Source organism: Lissotriton vulgaris, chromosome 2_1 (genome assembly GCF_964263255.1).
Source record: "Lissotriton vulgaris chromosome 2_1, aLisVul1.2, whole genome shotgun sequence".
In the NCBI taxonomy this organism is placed as follows: domain Eukaryota; kingdom Metazoa; phylum Chordata; class Amphibia; order Caudata; family Salamandridae; genus Lissotriton; species Lissotriton vulgaris.
In genome coordinates, this window is record NC_141687.1 from 72,868,732 (window position 1) to 72,885,460 (window position 16,729).

The window sequence follows — 16,729 nt, forward strand, 5'->3', positions numbered from 1 at the left end:
ACCCTTACTCTTGGTCTCAGATGAGTCTCAGGGCCCAACTTCCGGAGAAGAACTTTGGGGGCCTTTAGAAAGCTCCTTCTTTTTATCTCTGTTGCTGCCCACCTCCTTGCCCTGCTGGGAAGTCTGACCACCCTTCTTGTGGTCACTCCCACCATGGGCCTTCAGTGGTCACCCATGTGCGGACCCACTTGTCAGCTATCCTTCCCAGCTCGCTGGGACAAGACAACTTTGAATCCACCAGATGCTGATGCAATTCCTATGTGGTACTATTAGACAAAACATGCTCTTTCATAATTAAATTATACAGATCATCATCAGTGTCCAACTCATTGCCTTATATCCAGCCTTCTAGTGCTTTGGCTGAGGAGTCTACGAAATCCACCCATGTCTGGTTTTTGCCTTTAGGGGTGTCCCTAAACTAACTACAGCCTATACTCTATTGTGGTGGGTCCAAAAACGTCTATGTGCTTCTCCTTCATATATTTGTAGGACTCAGCCACTTCCCCATTAACACCATCGCTGCTGCAGCAATTCCCCTCCTGTGCTGCAGATTCTTCATTCCCATTGTTCATGACGAGCTCAGCTCGTCAACAGCACAGCTCAACCGTGACTCATAACGAGCTGGGCTCCTCATGCGCATCGAAGGGGTTAAGGGTCAGAAGCCTATCCCTGCCCTTCACTGGGAATAGCTACCACAGTAAAAAGCCCCAATGTTGGTGTGCTATCCTCCTCGTTTTGCAGGCACTTTCAAAGGCTTCAAACCATTTTACGATGTCATCACCATCACTAAACTTTGGGATACTCTCTTTGGGGATGTTAGGGTCAAAGGTTTTGTCTTTTTCCCTAATAAAATTGCTGCCACCATTATCTTTGGGCCTTAAGCCTATCTTGACCTTCCTTTCATCAAGGGGTTGTTTCCTTTCCTTGAGTAAAAGCTTTTTTTCCTCCAGGGAGAGTAGGTCAAGCTCTTCCTCATAGGGTTCTATCACCTTTCTTATAGGGGGGCTACTAGTGTGACTTCTGTCACTTCCCACTGGTAAAGTGGTTCTGGTAAAAGATTGAGACGTTAGGTCTTCACCTTCTTCCCCATAATTTTCTCCTTGGGCTAGGTAGTAACGGCCCTTGCAGGTAAGAGCCGTGATGCCAGCTTGTGTGGAGGGGGGGTATTCGAGAGATGAACACAAGGGAAAATTAAATAAATAATTAATCTTTCCTCATCGTCATCTGTCGAAATTCCGCCCCACCCGGCCCCTCCTCTCTTACTTTTGTGGGCCTTGGCTGCGGCAAGGGCCTCATTCTCACCCTCTTCAGGGTAATCTTCTGAAGAATGGTTCTCCCTCTCTTGCGTCTCTTATTCAAAGGAGTGGAGGACCCTTTTAAGTTCCTCTTTTTTGGTAGTTGACCTATAGACAATACTCTAATCTTGCACAAAGCTCTTAGATCATTGATTGCAGGTCTGAAATTACCGACAATTCAAGATTCTGTCCATTGTGCCTAACCTTTTTAACTGAAAGTTGAGATCTGTTTAAAACTTTTTTTAAAAAGAACTTTTTGCTTACTCTACCTTTTGGAATGGGGGTCTACACTGGGCCCTGAAATATCTATAAAAACGTTTATGAAAAAATTTAAATGGAGATATTTTGATTCTTAAATTCAATAGTGGATTCGTCATGCATAATTCAATTATGACCAAGTGGTGCTGTGAACACAAGTTCAGGATCCCACGCTGCCACCAATGTAGGAAGGTGGAGTATCAAATGGTGATGCTGGTCAGGCTTCACCAAGCAGTACTCTCACAATACCCCAAAGATGGTCTTTGGATTCACAATAATAAATCCGTAGTTATTACGCATTTCAGAGAACCAACATGGACAATAAGTAATTGACTCGACTCAAAGGAATTCCGACACCAATTTATACAAATGAAGCAAATATTTGTATGAATTTAGAAACCAAAATTAAAGAGATTGCATACATATAACCAGAGTTATGAATTCTAGAACAAATCATAGAACCATGCACTTCAATGATCAAACTTTACCATTGTGGTCAATCTTAGATATTAACCTATTCATTCATTGTAAAGGAGTGTCTTCCTGACTTTACAGTGTATTAAATATTCTCGAAATAAACTTTGCACCAGAACTGGCAACTACTTATCTCCCTTGACTGTGATGGGAAGGGGTGGTGGGTTCTGAAGTTGACCCTAGAAAAGAACGGACTGGCAGTTTGCTACTTAAAAGTTCTACGTGGTTTGTACCGGAATCCAGCGCCTCTTGATTCTGCATTCAGCAGGGCGGTGCCCTCACTCTCGCTGCTGGAGATGTAGCTCTCCAGTGTGTGACCTTGGGCACATCGTGTGAGATTGTCGTGAACCTGACTCTTACTGGTCTATCGTATGTTGCCCATCACTAACGTGAGCCGCACTGCATGGCTGGGTCACATTGTGTAGTAAAATGTACGTTCTATACAACTGGAGTTAAACAGCTGCCCCAAAATACAAAATGTGGCCGTCTCAATTGATGCACATGACATCCATTAAAACCCGATCTGCAGTCTCAGGACCAATGAGTCATTTTCAACTAAAACGTGGAGTCCTCCCTTAGGCTCAGAGCAGAGTGATCAGACGCCATGAGTCCATGGAGCCTTGCTGGGGAGCTGGGGGGTCCCTGCCTGCTCTATGCATGAGCTTTGTTCCAGGACATGTATTGTTTGTGGATTTACTTCTTCAGATATCTCATTGTTGTCCCTGTCCTGTTTAGATATGTTTTCACCTACACACTTTCCTCTGAATCTAAAATGTATTCTGTTCAGCAAATGATCTTCCCTTCTTGTCACCCTTACCGCCCTCCCTTCCCAGTATTTGCCCCACCTGCCCTGCCTCCCTCCTCACTCCTTTCCATACTCACCCCAGGTACCCTGCATAGCTGAGCCCTGCTTACATGTCCTACAGAATGCCACAGTGTGTTATGGTAAATTAACTATGCGAATGCTCGTTGCATGTTTCTGTGCTTATATATTTTGAAACCATTAAAAACAAATTGCTAAAAAAATGAAATAGAACTATTCATGTGTCTGCTTCCTTATTTCTGAATGTAACTAAACTGTACCACAGTGACTCCTTCTCAAAAGATCAACAGTGTCCGCCACAGGTGGTTCCTTGACCACAGGGGAAACGGTAGACAGTCAAAATATCGAGTTGGAAATATCGACTTACCATAATATCGAGTCTGTAATATCGAAGGAGCATAATATCGAAGGCAAGAATATTGTAGGACAGAATATCGACCCAAGGTAAGTAATATCGAAATACTTAATATCGATGTAAGTAATATCGAAGTTAGTAATATCGATAGCATATATATCGATGTTAATAATTTCGATGACACTAATATCGATATTTGTATTATTTTATAGTTTTTTATTATGTATGTGTTATATGTTTAATTTAAGTATTTAAAATAATTACTATTATATGTGTATACATTTTCTATAATAATATAGAAATTTATAAGTAAATTTGATGTTTTAGTACCGGAGCGGGTTGTGGGTTTATAGGGGAATAGGGTGGGAAGTAATTTAATTATGGTAAGTTGATTAATAATTAGTAGGATTAATTAATTAATTATAATTATTTGGTAATTAATATTGATTAATTGGGAAATAATTAATTGATTAATTGATATATATTTTCTGTAGCGGGATGTGGGTTTATAGGGGAATAGGGTGGGGAGTAATTTAATAATAATTAATTAATTAATATATGTTTTTAAATATTTATAACTAATTAATTGGCAAATAATTAATATTAATTAGTTAATTAATTAATATAATTTGGTACATATTTTAAATTAGTAATTAATTGGTAATTAAATAATATTAGTTAGTTAATTACATTATTAGAGTAATTTATTTATATATAATTTTTAGTTACTGTTAATTAATTAATTGGGGAAAAAGGATAATAATTATTAAATTATATTAATTACAGCTTATGTGCTAATATATTTACTTTATTGTTATTGTTAATTAATTATTAATTGCTAATTAAATCATATTATTTAACTTTGGGTTAAGGAGTATTTTTAGGGTTCAGGGTCATTTTTGGGTTTTTGGGTAAAGGGGTATTTTGAGTGTTTAGGGGCAGTTTTCAGTTTTTGGGTAAAGGGGTGTTTTTAGTGTTCAGGGTCAGTTTTCAGTTTTTGGGTAAAGGGGTATTTTTAGGGTTCAGGGTCAGTTTTCAGTTCATGGGTAAAGGGGTATTTTTAGTGTTCAGGGTCAGTTTTCAGTTCATGGGTAAAGGGGTATTTTTAGGGTTCAGGGTCAGTTTTCAGTTTTTGGGTAAAGGGGTATTTTTAGGGTTCAGGGTCAGTTTTCAGTTCATGGGTAAAGGGGTATTTTTAGTGTTCAGGGTCAGTTTTCAGTTCATGGGTAAAGGGGTATTTTTATGGTTCAGGGTCAGTTTTCAGTTTTTGGGTAAAGGGGTATTTTTAGGGTTCAGGGTCAGTTTTCAGTTCATGGGTAAATGGGTATTTTTAGTGTTCAGGGTCAGTTTTCAGTTCATGGGTAAAGGGGTATTTTTAGGGTTCAGGGTCAGTTTTCAGTTCATGGGTAAAGGGGTATTTTTAGGGTTCAGGGTCAGTTTTCAGTTTTTGGGTAAAGGGGTATTTTTAGGGTTCAGGGTCAGTTTTCAGTTCATGGGTAAAGGGGTATTTTTAGGGTTCAGGGTCAGTTTTCAGTTCATGGGTAAAGGGGTATTTTTAGGGTTCAGGGTCAGTTTTCAGTTCATGGGGAAAGGGGTATTTTTAGGGTTCAGGGTAGGCGTGGGCGGAAAATCCGTTCCGCTCGCGGATTTTGCGGATTTTCGGGAAATCCGCAATCCGCGAGATTTGCGAATTTCCCGCAAAATCCGCAAATCCGCGAGCAGCGGATTTTGCTCGCACTGCTCGCACTGTTCGCGTGAGTTCGCGCCCCGCGAATAAGTGCAAAATTGCAGAAATACGATTTTAGCAAAACTGAAAGTAACTACTTACCAGGTTCAAAAGTTCAGGCTCATCATTAGTAGCCATTTCCTGGAGTGCTTCCTGAGGGGCCCCTCCAGAGTTCAGTTGCCAGTTGAAACTAGTATGTGACCCTGCTCTGAACCTCAGAATAGTTACACATATGCCACAAAGGTCCTGAATTACAGCTAAGGGAGACAAGCAGGAGCCAGGCTGGAAGTTAAAATCCATTAATCAGCCCCTAATTCATTATTGTCAGTTGGGGCAGGGCAGGTGTTGTAACTAATTTTGCAACAATGAAAGCACTTAGCAAGTGCAAAAGATCACTAATCAGGGCGCACTAAGGAAGCAGGTGCCAGCTAAAAAAATATTCTGTGACACATGAATCAGCCCCAAATTAATTCAGGTCACTTGAGGCAGGGAAGGTGTGCTTTGCTTTGCCGAAAATAATGTACACTGGACAACCAGAGGGTGTGGTGATGAAACAGAGGGTGGCATGGGTGGGCCAGAGGGTGGCATGAGTAGTCAGAGAGTGGCAGTGGTGACAGAGAGTGGCAGTGATGAAGAAGAGTGTCCCAAACAGGCTGGACACGTAGAAACAACAAGTTCGCGAAACTTGCGACCCGACAGGTAAGTTCGCAATTTGCGAAAGTGTACAAAACCCTCGCGAACTGGCAGAAACACGGGCGAACACAAAAAAAAAAAAAATCCGCAAATTCGCGGGAATTCGCGGATTTTGCGGATTGCGAATCCGCAAATCCGCAAAATTCGCGAACGCGAGATCCGCAAAATTCGCTCATGCTTAGTTCAGGGTCAGTTTTCAGTTCATGGGTAAAGGGGTATTTTTAGGGTTCAGGGTTAGTTTTCAGTTTTTGGGTAAAGGGGTATTTTTAGGGTTCAAGGTCAGTTTTCAGTTCTTGGGTAAAGGGGTATTTTTAGGGTTCAGGGTCAGTTTTCAGTTCTTGGGTAAAGGGGTATTTTTAGGGTTCAGGGTCAGTTTTCAGTTTTTGGGTAAAGGGGTATTTTTAGTAAATTAATTATTAATACTTATTGTTTAGTACATATATATTATATCTTTACTGTATATATTTTTATTTATTAATTTTAAACATTATTAGATACTTTTAAATATGTTTATTTTATTTATTAGTGTTATATACTTACTTTTACATTTATATATATTAAAAAAAAAATCGATATTTTTAACATCGATATTTTTTACAACGATATTATTTTTTCGATATTTTTGTACTTACCATGTTGTAGATAGGATGTCGATATTTTTGCCCTCGATATTGTTGACTCGATATTCTTGTAGGTCGATATTTTTGTAGTCGATATTCTGTCATAGATCCAGGGGAAACATCCTTTACAACGCAACCATTACATCACACTACACTTACAATGCAGTCATTACATCGCAACATCCTTTACAACGCATGTTACTACAATGCAGGCATTACAACGCATGACACTACATCGCATGACACTACAACACAGGCATTGCAACGCATACTATTACAACGCATAGTACCCCTGCACTATCAAAAACCTACCCTACTGTTGCAGCCCTTGGAGTTAGAATAGTAATTTTTACCCCTAAACTATCCAACTCCTACCTTAAATGCAATGTAATGGTATGCGTTGTAATGGTATGCGTTGTAATGGTATGCGTTGTAATGGTATGGGTCGTAAAGGTATTATGCAATGTAATGGAATGCGTTGTAAAGGTAGTTTCTTAAAATGCGATGTAGTGTCATGAGATGTAATGGAGTGCCTTGTAAAGGATGATGTGATGTAAAAACTGTGTTGTAAAGGCATGCGCTGTAAATGTATGCATTGTAACGTCATACATTTGACCACAGGGTGGCAGAGATCCTGAGTTTGGGGTAGGGTCTTCCGAGCGAGTGTCCACATATGCAGGGTTATTGTCAGCCTGGGCATGGGGCATCATCCCTTCTGGAGCCAAATTTGCCAGCACCCACATATTTCATATTTCTCAGTTGGCCACTGGATTAAGGATCACATATTTTGAAAGGTCTCTTCCTAGCCTGCTGTGTCAGTGTGATAGGTGCACAAGACATTGCACAAACCAAGGGCAGAAATTAGTATATGGACTGAGGTGGCACATTGATGAAGCAAGCACGCCATCTCACTGAGACCGACAATCTACCAGAGGTTCTGGAAAGAGCCAATAACAGGGTATAGGCAATTTTGGCGTGAGTGTGGCTCACTGGTTAGAGCGGCAGACCCTGATGCAGAGGTCTAGCCCGGGACCAGGGTTCAATTCCCGACACGGCAGGGTCCTGAGCCCAGAAATGTCAACGGACTCGATAATTCTCGCCTCGGTGCCTACTCTAATCATGGGGTCCCACGCTGCAACTCTGGGCAATAGTTTGCTTAATCTCCACTACGGCGGCCCACCCGCTGCGGGATGCCTGGCTTTCACCTTGGGGATGCCCAGTAGGGGTTATCTCACAGGGAAAAAGCCAGGACGGGTTCCTAAAGCAAGCGCCTTGATGCCTTCGGGTGATACGTGCGCTATATAAGTCACAATACATTTACATTTACAATGCTGGCTATGAGGATCAAACAAACAACTACACATCGGTTATAACATCTACTGCAACAACTGACTAACAATTCATCCAGCTCTTTACACAGGTTGAATGGAACTTCTCCACATCAAAAATGGTTTCTATGGTAACACCTGCCTTTAGACAGACATCACCCACCCCAGAAGAGTGAGATCAGTACAAAACTCCCTTTAAACCCAACGGGCCAGACATGCTGGGAAGAGGCCAAAAGTCAACATGTCAGCCAACACGTAACCATAAATTATTATGTGTAGCGCTGAAACCTGTCTACACCCTGCAGCAATTTTTTTGTTGAATGCTCAAAGTATAAAGACAGAAATCCTGTTCTTATGAAACACTTTTCTGCTTATCCATATAACGGAGTGTCTGCTGTAGATTGATCAGACCTCCATACATCATATCCTGTTCTGTGAGGACCACCTATCAGGTAGAACGCTACACAGCTGTAAAGATACTCTAAGTCAAAACAAGCTAAGCCTTCTTCAGGGACTTCAGCATTGTCAAGTTCACAAACAGAATAAGTGTCATCATTGTGCAAATAATACCTGAATTATGCTCTGCTCAGGGACCCAACCTGCTGGCTATTCAACAACTCCACCAAATACCACCCGTTCAGAAACCGAGGTCTAAGTGAGCGCCTTAAGCCTGCATGTTTTTTTTTTCACTCTTTCTCGCTGGCAGATTACCAAGAGCCCCAAACATACGTCTCTATTCATAATCACTCAGTCTGAGTTATACGGTCGGTACCCACGGGGGTTGTATTAACTTCTGTATGTCTGGCAACAGCCCCCTTGAATGCAACTTGTCTGATTTATGACTTGGCTCAGCCCGCCAGAAGTGTATTCCCTGTCCCATGCTTCACTCACTGCCTAGACAGACAGAGCGAACACTGACCTGGCTCTGCCCTGAAATGGACAAGAGGCCTCCACTAGGGATCTTTCCAGACTGCGGAAAGAGGCACTAGGCAGCGATTCCCAGACTGCACAATTCACAGCCTATGGAAAGGACCACTTTAAGGCGAGGGGCACGAATGGATACAAACTTCCTGCAACATATCTACACCCTCAGCACATCCACAATAATGTAGGCAACAAGGCACTCTTTTTTTGTAATAGCACCGATTACTGTCGGTCAGCTTTAGCAGTTGTTGAGGCCTTGTGATTTTTAGGTCGAGCCTGAGCAGCGCTCTGTGAGGCATGCTGTATTCAGGTAGGGACTTAAAGCTCCGCCCACTCTCCGCCCATATTTTTCATTGTCTTGTGTCATTAGCCACTGTAAACTATGACTGTTCTTTGGTCAATAGGCTTAGTGGTCCCTTCTTAGTACCGCCTTGTCTCATTTTGTAACCTCGCATGGCGACACCCCCTGTTACGTTTGTTGTTACTCGGTAGGATTCAATTACAGCCTCCGAGCACTATTTTCTCAAATAGCTTCGTCCAGCCTGCCGTTGCAGTCAGTACAAGCTCTCTCCTAATGCTTTTTTTAAATAAAATTTATAAAACTGGCGCCAAATGCATTTGAAATGCAATAGGTCTCGAATTTGCCAGAGTTTAAGCTATTGGCATTCCAAATAACAATGCCTTTTATTTATCTATTTAAAAACAGCACATAAATAAAAGGCATTTTCATTTGCAATGCCAATAGCTCAACCTCTTCTAAATGCAAGCCCTATTGTATTGCAAATGCTTTTTTAACAGGGGAAACACCTCCCTTCACCTATATAGGGGGAGCCCCATGACACACCCTACCTCCTACATCATCCCAAGGAATCCACCGAAAGATTTATGTACATTTTCCACCCCTCTTCTTTCCTGCCTTCTATCTCGCCTTCCCTTGTTTTCTGTGCTCGCCCCTCACTTGGATTTTTCTTTCTATTTACCTAAACATTACATTATTTAAATCTTTAGTTACTTTCATAAGATTCTATAGACTTCACCCTTGTCCCTATCAACAATTTACTTACCGATCACCTCGCCGCGGCTTTAATACTGACTTCCACTCAGACGTATTGATCTAGCCACCTCACTTGTCATGGAGCTAACCAGGTGATGATCACAGGTGTCTCCTGTGTCTGGATAGATGATGCTAGAAACTCAATGACACCTACATTTCTCAATGACTGAGCCAAGCACTTGACTGATCCAACGAGTAACAAGCATCGGCAGAGGCAACACCTCTCGATTTAATGTGCTAATAATTGCAAACAGAGGCATGCACAAATGTGGTTTGCATGAGCCCTGGTCGCAAACTACTTGTGTCAGTGTGGCATTTTGCAAACTGAACTATGAATTAACAGGTCTATGTACCAATCCGTAAATGAAAATGGGATGCGTTTAAAAAAAAAAGAGAATTTTAAGAAACATTGTTAAGATTAAGGAGTGGTCCAAGGGATTACTGCCTACTCTTAATAAATCTATTTGTCAACATTCACAAACGAGGAAAAGGTCCCTTTAGGACAACTTCCCATTTGTGAATGCCTTACCTCTACCTTTCAGTAGTCAGTGAAGCATAAATATTTAAGACAGCATTTCCTTTTCAACATTAATTCCAAGCTTTGCAAAGCATTGCATATCAGTATTTGGAAAGGACTCTCTAAATATACGACTTTTAAATACCGATTTGGAGTTCATACAGACCAAAAGGTCTTTGTGAAGTTGCAAACAGCCCAATTCTGCCATTTGGATCTTTTGTGACTGCAACAAACGTTCATACATCTCAGCCATAATGCTCTGAGGGAGCCCAGACTCTGTGTATTGGAAACAAGAGCCCATACATACAGCTGCGTTGCAAAGCCAGATCGAAAATGCTAAACTCATATCGCAGTTCATACAACTGGTTTAATCCTAACTGCTGCTGCTCTGAGTTCGGTTAAAGACAAAATTGGTTCTGTCGGGTAACCGAATATATTGCTTTTAAGAAAGGCTATGTTAGCTCAACACACAACGTAATGACTCAAGTGCAGTTAAATTGAATGAAACCTCTCTGAAGACATATATAGTTCAAGGTATTTATATAGGAAAAAACGTTACGTATGTAAAACACCGGAATTAATTCATTCCATTATATACAAATTCTAAGGACAAGTGAAAAGTGACTGTAAGTGAATGAAGTGACTAGTGCAAAAATTGAGTGACACTTATATACAATTATATACAGTACTACACATTGAAAAAGGTCAGGGGGAAAGAACAATTTTGAATTGGCGGTCAGAGATCTTAGTTAAAGCTCCAAGGAGACAGATGATTATTGTGCCCGTTCCTGGAGGTATCTTGACCAGTATTATGCTCTGAGTTCAGCAAGAACTCCCTTCACTGATTAAGTGGTTAATTTATTTGCTAATTTCCCTTTTAGTCTCCTACCCTCTGCAACAGCTTGTTCTTGAGTCCCTCCAGTTAGTAAAGCTTTTCACCACATATCTAAAGTCAACCCACCGGTCTTCCAGACACGCCTTTCACTCCACCCTACACAGGTGAAATCCATGCACAATATTGGTATTCTCTTCTCAAACTCCAGCAAAACACTCCCGATCTGGATTAAAGGGACAGTGAAGAATCATCTTCTAAAACGTGGCATGAGATACTATTAGAGTAAATGGAAGAAAGGTAAATGTACAGACGTATGAGTAACTTTCCTCACACCCTCAGCTGCTTATCCTCAGCTATCAAAGAATCCAAATGTTGTTTTATAATCTCCAAATGTAAATCTTATTCTACATGGATACATAGATTATAGATACACTAGAATGTAGAGTAATTGGATTACGCCTATTTCTTGTCTCATTCCTCAGATTCAGGTGATGACCTTGGCTTGGAGGAAAAATGCAGTGGAGAAGCCCAGTCCATCTGATAGAAAGGTCGATGCAGTCTGTCATGGACCAAATAAGGAGAGCATGGAATTTCCATCACAGTACTCTGGGTGCATTTGCTCTGTGAGAATCGCAGGCCGATTTCAGCATAGAACGCAATTAGTTGCCCATCGCTCCATGGGCTAAAGAACGGTGATGGATTAAACCCGGGTCTTTTGACTGGGTGTGAGTGTTTGATTGATTCAGATGCTCCGTCCATCACCACCCCCTTTTGTACCGATTTCAGCATAGAACGCAATTAGTTGCCTATCGGTCCGTACACGACAGACGTAATTCTGCGGTAAGGAAGAGGTCAGACAAGAATGATTATAAAATGTTTGGCACGGCGATCGGTCCTGCTTATAGCGCCAAGAAACAGCCTGGTGAACGTGCGCTTAAGAAATTAATTTTAACATAACATAACATAACATAAAATGTCTCCACTTTATTGTATACTTGTGATTCTTGGTGGACAGGGCATGGAAACTGTGGTGTCCACTCTCGTGAGGAGAAACTTGATGGCTGACGATGTGTTGCCGAGAGACCCGATGGGCAAAAAGGTGGTATCAGCCCTCAAGAAGGTAACTACAATTTACGTACCTGGCGGGGAGGGTCTATGTTGCCATGTTACTCCTTTGTGAGTTTATGCAGATGAATGTTTGGCATTGTTAGGAAGGATTCGTGGCAAAATAGAATTCCATTTGGATATCTCTGTGCTAGGAAGATGACTGTAGCATTATGAGGCGGTGCCGCCTTTCAATCAATCAATCAATCATAGCATTTGTAAAGCGCACTACATACCAAGGGGTCTCAAGGCACTGGGGGGGGGGGGGGGGGGGGAACACTGCTACTGTTCGAAGAGCCAGGTCTTGAGGAGTCTCCTGAAGGTTAGGAGATCTTCGGTCTGCCGTAGGCAGATGGGGAGGGTGTTCAATGTCTTAGCGGCGTCACCCTTCGTAAGCGAGGGCGCGGTCTGCAGAGGGGAGCTGGCAGGTGGGGGTGTAGGCACTGAGTCGGCTGCTGAGGTACACTGGTCCGGTGTCTTGGAGTGCCTTGTGTATGTGGGTGAAGAGCTTGAAGGTTATCCTCTTGTTGATGGGGAGCCAGCGCAGGTCCCTCAGGTGGGGTGTGATATGGCTGCGGCGGGTGATGTCGAGGATCAGGCGTGCGGAGGCGTTCTGGATGCGTTAGAGCCATTTCAGGAGTTTGGCCGGGGCTCCTGCACAGAGTGTGTTGTCGTAGTCCAATCTACTGCTGACGAGGGCCTGGATGACCTTCCTTCTAGTTTTGGTGGTGATTCACTTGAAGATCCTGCGTAGAATGCGCAGGGTGTGGAAGCAGGAGGAGTAGACGGCGTTGACCTGCTTCGTCATGGAGAGTGTGGAGTGGAGGATGACCCCTAGGTTTCGTGCGTGGTTGGTGGGTGTAAGGGGTGCTCCTAGTGCCGGTGGCCACCAGGAGTCATTCCAGGCCGAGGGGGCGGAACCGAGGATGAGGACCTCCGTCTTGTCTGAGTTCAGCTTCAGTCAGCTGTTCCTCATCCAGTCAGCGATGGCCTTCATTTCTTCGTGGAGGTTGGTTTTAGTGGTGTGGGGTTCCATGGTGAGCTAAAGGATCAGCTGGGTGTCGTCGGCATAGGAGATGATGTTTAGGTCGTACCGTCGGGCGACGTGGGCGAGCGGTGCCATGTAGACGTTGAACAACGTTGGGCTGAGGGATGAGCCATTGCATCTTATAATACCCTCTAACTTGCATGTCTGCTAATAAGTTTGTTCATCAATTCTCACTCCAAGTTTTGAAGGTGGTATTGGTCATTTGGGTATTTTGTGGTTCTTTTGTCCATCATGCTTGATCTTTGTCTTGCACGTAATTAAATTGAGATGGGTTTGTAGGTTTATTGGCTTTAAATATGCTTTGGTTTGCTTCATAAATTCTCAATTGGATGGTTAACACGGCGTAACAAATATATTCAATGGAAATGTATATTCCAGCTGGTCCAATCAATCGATCAGGATTTGTAAAGCGCTGCTAATCACCCGTGAGGGCCTCCAGGCGCTGTGATCCCTGCGGGGAGGAAGGATCAGTTGAACAGCCAGGCATTGAATCGCTTCCTGAAATCCAGCAGATTTCAGTTAAATCTAGAATTAATAAACGAATAATTGTTTTTATGCAGAAAAACTTAATTGCCCCAAGAAACTTTCAGCTGTGAACTGTTATGTTATGTTATGTTATGTTATTTATATTTTTATAGCGCACAGCTGCCCCAGCAAAGGGGCATCCTGGCGCTTTGACAGGCACTATAACATAACACACAATAAAAGAAAGGGGCAACTATTCAGAGACGGGGAACAAGAATGTTTTAATCGCCTGCCTAAAGGCGAGCAAGTCATCAAGGGCTCGGATGCACACCGGGAGCGAGTTCCATAACCCTGCCGCGAGCACCCGAAAGGAACGGCCACCCATTCTACTCAGTTTAAAACGGGGGAAAACTGCCAGGTGGAGCGCCTCAGATCTCAAGGATCTCAAAGGGATATAAGGAGTAAGGAGATTGGCAAGTGCCGGCGGCGAAGAATATTTCAAAATTTTAAAGGCCAGGCACAGCGCTTTAAACTTAATTCGCTGTCTGACCGGGAGCCAGTGTAGGGCCACGATGGTACCAGACACTGAGCAATGTCTGGGGAGGCCCACAATGGCCCTTGCCGCAGCGTTTTGCACCCTTTGGAGCCTAGAGGCCTCCGCTTGATTCATCCCTAACATCAGCGAGCTGCCGTAGTCCAGCCGAGATAGAATTGATGCCTGGACCACAAGCTGTCTGGTAGGGGGATCAAAATACTTCAAGACCGGCCTTATACCCCGCAGGATGCCATAACACATGGCAGCCACCTTCTTGGTATGATCCAAAAAAGTGAGCGCAGGGTCCAACCAAATACCTAGATTTCTCACTCCAGAGGCTGGAATCGGAGTGACGCCCAGCTCTGGTGGCCACCACTGGTTTCCCCAGAGCTCAGCGTGCTTCCCTAATACCAACACCTCAGTGTTGGTGGCATTCAACTGAAGGCAGTTGGTTCGAAGCCAGCTTGCTACTGCCACAAGACCCGCTCGGAATCTGGGGGCCTCCACCTCAGGGTCTCCACTAAGTGTCACCGCCAGCTGTGTGTCGTCAGCATATGAGGTCATCGTCAAACCCCACTGTTTGACGACTGCAGCTAACGGTTTCACATAGAGGTTGAACATTGTAGGGCTCAACGAGGAGCCCTGTGGGACTCCCAGCTCCAAGAAATGGGTGGCGGATTGGCCTGGAGGTATCGCCACTTTAAAGGTTAGATCCGATAGAAAAGATCGAAACCACTGGAGAGCGATGTCAGTAACTCCAGCTTCCTGTAAGCGTTGGATCAGTATATGGTGGGACACAGTATCGAAAGCAGCGCTTAGGTCTAATAACAAAAGCGCTGCTGTGCGTCCAGAGTCAAGTACCTGGCAAAGATGTTCCGTGATGTAAAGTAATGCCGTCTCGGTACTGTGTCCTGGCCGGAAGCCATTCTGACTGGGATCTAATATCTGGTTACGAGCCAGATGCTCAGACAGAACAGAGTTGACGTGGGCTTCCGTTACTTTTGCTATCCAAGGCAATAGGGATATAGGTTGATAAGTTTCTGGCAGCCGAGGGTCAGAGTTGGCCTTTTTTAAGATAGGAGTGACCACTGCCTGTTTCCAGGCATTGGGTACCGTTCCGTTGGACAATGACATATTGATAAGGTTCAATATGGGAGCTCGGCACAGCGGGGAAAGTGTGCTGATAAAGGCTGGCTTCAGCGGGTCTAGAGGAGAACCTGACTTAACCCTAAGGCTAAGCCTGTCAAAGGTCTCAATAGCCAGGGTCTCATATCCCGCTGCGTTGGAGTCGATTACCTCTGGATTCGGGCGTCATGTGTCAAATCCTTGGTAAATTTTTTCCACTTTCTCCAAGAAAAAAGTGGCCAGCTTTTCACAGTGGGAGTCTGTGCAAATCACCTCCGAGGTGGCTCTTTTTTTCATAACTGGTAGCAAATTCCTGAGCATAAAATGCGGCCCGTGCTCTGCAGATAGCCCTGTGATAGAGCTTCAGATCAGTGAAATACCGGATTTTCAGAGCAGGATCATAAGATCTTCTCCATTCCCTCTCTGTTTTTCGGCAAGATTCTTTTAGCTCTGCAAGAGACTCATTATACCAAGGGCTAGGTGTTTTTGTCCGGCCTTTGGACCACCGCAGAGGTATAAGGGAATCAAGAGGATCGGTGATCCAAGTGCAGAACTGTTGGTAACCTTGGTCCACATTAACAGAGGCGCTCAAAGGTTTCTGTTCCAGTAAACTGTAAAAGTCTTCTAGTTTAAGCTTATGCCAAGGCCTTTTTAGAATAGGTCTGTCCACCAATATGTAAGGCTTATCGTGGACCGGACAAAAGGCTTCCACTAGCAAATGATCCGTCCATCCCATCAGCATCGGGTCTGACATCTTCACCCCCTCAAGCGTGGTGAAAAAGGGGTCCAAAATATGGCCCCCTGAGTGGGTAGGGAGGGTGACAAGCTGGGTGAGTTGAAGAGCTTCAAGATCCGCCAACAGAGTGTTCACGGTTGTGGATGACCCATTATCAAAATGGATATTAAGGTCCCCCATGATGTTAAAATTGGCACAACCAAGCGCTATAGGGCTAACCATATCGGCCAGCGCGGACTTGAAGACAGAATCATTGCCGGGAGGGCGGTAGATGAGCATACCGCTGAACGTAAAATGATGGCTAAAAGCAACTTTGAAGATAGCACTTTCACATGCGGGCAGTCCCGAAAGTTTCCATTCAGCCGGAAAACAGGATTTAACTGCCATGGCGATACCACCTCCTCTTGTGGCCCTGTTGGACGTTAAGACCGTATAATTCTGAGGAAAAGCTAGGTTCAGAATAGCAGAATCTGAATCCTGAAGCCAGGTTTCGGTCAATAAGAAGAGATCAGGATCATCTTTCTCAATCAGTTCATGAATGGACTGGTGGTGTTTGACCAGAGACCTGACATTTAAACACCAGACCCGAAGATCCCGAGACGCAGCACACTTGCGTGTGATGGGAGTCGCATCTTCCAGGGAACGGATCTTAGTGGGGCTCGTGAGTGACCAGCCCTTGCAGGCACAGCTATATGGGCCAGCTAATGGGTCCACAGGTTTGCATACACATACCCTGATCTTTTGCCCTATAGCCAACAGCTCTGACCGTGAATAAAACAACATACCGCCAAGGACTGCAGAGCTCCACGACGGA